The sequence below is a fragment of the Cynoglossus semilaevis genome, chromosome 9, assembly GCF_000523025.1.
Source record: "Cynoglossus semilaevis isolate Cse_v1.0 chromosome 9, Cse_v1.0, whole genome shotgun sequence".
NCBI classification, from domain to species: domain Eukaryota; kingdom Metazoa; phylum Chordata; class Actinopteri; order Pleuronectiformes; family Cynoglossidae; genus Cynoglossus; species Cynoglossus semilaevis.
The window spans coordinates 16,950,628-16,954,620 of NC_024315.1; the positions used below are offsets into that span (position 1 = coordinate 16,950,628).

General features: G+C 39.1%; 1 long non-coding RNA gene across 7 annotated transcripts in view; it reads left to right on the forward strand.

Moving 5' to 3' along the window:
- LOC103384214 (uncharacterized) overlaps positions 1–3,979 on the forward strand; it is a 21,315-nt gene extending 17,336 nt beyond the window's left edge. For 2 of the 7 annotated variants that reach the window (XR_003050604.1, XR_003050603.1), the window contains exons 7-10: positions 2,156–2,265; positions 2,361–2,421; positions 2,512–2,592; positions 3,025–3,979. This is a non-coding gene — a long non-coding RNA (uncharacterized LOC103384214). Of the gene's footprint in view, positions 1–1,478; positions 2,080–2,155; positions 2,274–2,360; positions 2,422–2,511; positions 2,593–3,024 lie in introns of those variants that run through there. The other 5 variants (XR_522087.3, XR_003050606.1, XR_522085.3 and 2 more) reach the window with 5 other exon arrangements.
- Positions 3,980–3,993: the final 14 nt, after the last annotated feature.

Genomic DNA, 3,993 nt, shown 5'->3' on the forward strand with positions numbered 1-3,993 from the left:
AGATCTCATTGGCATCTCCTTGTTGTGGTTGTCATGGTTGTCATGGTGTGTGTGCAGTGTTTATTTATGTCGTTTTATATTTACCCTTCAGATGCTTCTCACACGGACGTTTATGTTTCATGTGTAAAACCGGTCATTTCACGCAGGGAGTCAATGTCACAGTGGAGGAGACGACCTCTGTAGTAATACTGCTGTGAATAGATGAATGACTGAATGAATGGGCAGGCTCAGAGAACACGACTGAGGCAGACACATGGCGCCCCCTAGCGATGACTTTCTACAGACGCGACAGCACATAAAATGGAATTTCAAGAATGGGCTCGTGCAGAATAATGTCATTCATTGAAAATGAACAACATTAATCTTGCTTTAATCCTAATGAATAATTCAGTGGACACACTGCAGATATTTGGCTTCCTGCTGTCTGGCTGGATGGATTCCACCTCTCTTCCTTTTGCAGAACCTCTCTATTTTCAGGTGTTAACGTATTCTCAACCTGTATCCTGCCCATCAGCGTGGACCAATCAGGTTGCACCAAAGCTGCCTCGGGACTAAAAATAGCATCAAGTGCTGACGTGAAAGATGAGTCACACAGGGCAGCCTCAGTCCTCTGCTTTTGTCCGTGGCTAACACACACACACATACACAACTTCTCCAGTGACCTCAGTACAGTATGTGCAGACTGCCACCAGGGTGGTGATTATGTTTTGATGGATATGACTCCGGCCATAGATTAAAATTAAATTTGCGAGATGTCAATTCATCACCAACTTGTTGGAGGTCTAGCTCCAGTGCCACAACTCCCACTGTTCCTCCTCTGCAATGCCACACTGAGTTGATGACGTAATGCAGGACAGAAAAAATGCGCAAAATAGTCCTTGAATATTGTACAGTATGGTGACTGCCTAAGGCGTTCTCTGTATTGACATGCTTACATACAAAAACATAAATTGCACGACAAAGGTCTAAAACGTAATCAGATGATGTAAACATTACATTCTTTAAAAATGTTATGAAAATGTGAATCACACACAGATATATATTTCGGAATAAAAAAATTTATATCTTTCGATGTCACAAATTTACCCAGACGAGACGAGAATTATCATAGGACTTTTGTGAAAGACCTAAAAAAATGAAAAAAAAAATCCAAAAAGTGACGGGAAATTAATATTTTTCTCTTCTTTTTTTAACATTTTGTTGCGATAGTAATACTATAGTATTGCTTGCTACCCTTTCCCTTCAGCAGCAATCATATTTCTCAGTAAAGGAAAGAAATGAAGCTGCAGACAAAAGATGTCAGTTCCCAAAACTAAAATGTATCCTTGGTATTGTGACAAATAGACGCAAACAATAAGTTGCAGCATAATTCAGTATAAAAGTTGCAGGGATTTTCCTTAAGGTGCACTGACCATAGTGAGCAGTGATCGTGTGTAGCTACCAATGAACAAACTAATAAGCCTGCACTGCTACTTGGTGGATTGTAGATGCCGTGCAGGGAGCTTGTGATTGGATAAGGAGGCGCAGCCGTGCCCTTTAAAAGCGGAAGGAAGTGGTACTACTTTCTGGCCCCGTGATGATTGGAAAATGATACTGCGTGAAGGCGCAGAGCAAAAGGCTAGATATTATTAGGGTACGTATTTCTATCTCTGGTTCTCTTCACTTTGACGATTAACGCGTCATGTGAAGGACGAGTATTCCTCCGAGCGTGCAGACGGTTTGTTTTAAACCGTCTGCATGCTGCTGAACACCGCCGGGTGGGGCAGCTGGTTAGCGTGGTAAACAGTAGCCTGTTTGAGCCGCACGGTTTGCTCATTCAAACTAGTTCTGACTGCACGTAATGCTTCAGTCAGCGTTTTATTGAAGTGTACGAGATACCGCTTTGTTTTTTGGCCTCTAAATATTTGCACGAAGACCGTTTGGTTTGAGTGGTCGAAACATTTTGGGTGTTACAACTTTAGCCACGTGTGTAGTGAAGAAGTGGCTGGTTTTGTGAGGAACTTCAAAGCGGCACTTGCACTTTGTAGTGAATTGTAACGATGGGACATCCATGAAGAAGACAACACATTATGGTCGAGGGTACGAATTTACATGTTTTAATTATTTAAGCGTGTGTGTGTGTGCGAAATTAAATTGATTAAGTAAATCCCTTCAGGTGTAGCGGCAGACCCATATCGCCATCACCTGGCCTGGGGGACTCCACGACGCCAAGCAGAATCATCAGGTTTCTGTTACGTGAACGACATCGTCCTGGCCGTTTTTGAGGTGCTCTAGTAAGAAAACATGTCAAGTTTTTTTTTTTCCCCACTGGAAATGAAACTTTTGGACAGCATTTACAGCGTGTTGTTAAATGTTTACAGGACATCGGGGCTGGCAAGGTATATTACGCAGTGAATTACCCACGAAGCCATCTTTAAACTGGTAAATCTGTTTTACTGTTGGTGTTATTTAGCTTTATTCCCCCCCAACTTCTTTGTGGACACGTTTTCAAAATGTGCATCTTGGGTTTAGATCATGGCCAAAGTAGTGGAGATGTACCAGCTGAGCGCAGTGGTCCTTCAGTGTGGAGCCGATTGAACCTCACCGTTAAAGGTATGAAAAGTGGATTTGAGCCTTTCACAGGTATTGACTAAGGGGTGACACATTAACTGGACAAATCCAGCACAGAAAAGATTGATAGAAACAGTTTTAGAAGTGTATAAAGTTTATTGAGTAAATCAGCAGTTTAAGGTTAAGTAGAAAATGATGGCTGCTCTAAGGCCTCCCCCCCCCCCCGAGTTGTAACTATGAAATTGTGTATCATTGTTTTAATGTTTTTTGTTTGTTTGTTTTTAATTACTGCATTTAATTGACTTGTTTAAAGTACTATGTAGTGGCACAAACCAAATGAGTGGTTTGCTTAAGTAGATGGTAGTGGTTAATTGAAGTGTTTTGTAACATGCTTGTCCTTTGAACACTTAGAACATGGTGTAGTCATCTGAGAGCAATTGTATGGAATGTTGTCTTTATTTAATCTTGTTTCAGGCCAAGAGAAGAGGTTTAACCAAGTTGTTCCACTCCTGTTACTGTTATAATTTGACTTGGTGTGTTTGCTCTTAAGTCATTCATTGTGCAAGTGTTGTGGTTGTTTGTTTTTTTTAACTTGGCTTTTTACTTATTGCTTACTTTTTACTACTTGGTGATTTATTGTAAGTAAAAATAGGTTTTTAGCACATTATTCACTTGGGGTATGTCTTAAGGCATAAACTTGCATTTTGAGGTATTTATTGGACTTTTGTAACAGTAACACTCTAGTGTTCCTTGTTTTGGTTCATTTTCATGAAATCATTAGTACACCATGGAAGTAATTGTAGTAATAAAACATAAATTTGTAATAAAGAAATTAATTTTATTTACGTTTCAAAGTTTTATGACAACTTTCTCATTACTGCTATGCATCCAGGTTTGTGTGAAGGCATGCTGTTATTTTAACAGATTAAGACAGATGTTTAGAACATTTAATGGACACTAACTGATATCTTGAAGTAAATTAAATATTACTAATTAAATGTATTACAATACATTTAGCAGACACTTTTATCCAAAGCGCCATATGAATTGAGTCAATCAATGAGATTTTTTTTCAACTTAGGTTTTTGTGTTTGGACTTAATTTTGGATTGATACAAATACAAAAAGACAGAGTAAAAGTACAGTTAGGTCATAGAATAAGAAGTATCTTTAATAATGGAAAAGTAGAGGAAAAATGGGTGTTAGCCTAAGGGGATACATCTGACTGTGGTGACCTGGGTTTAATTCAGGCAAGGTAATTGTGAAAGTTTGCATCAGTCACCCACAGCGTTATGTTCAAACTGACTGCTGTGGCTTTCATTCTTTTTCCAGGTAACATTTCAAAGGTCAGAGTTATGTCTTGCCCAAGGCTTTAACGGCAAGGTGATATAAAATTAAACCTTCATCAGAGCAGTAGTAGTACTTTTATTAAGTATAATATTTT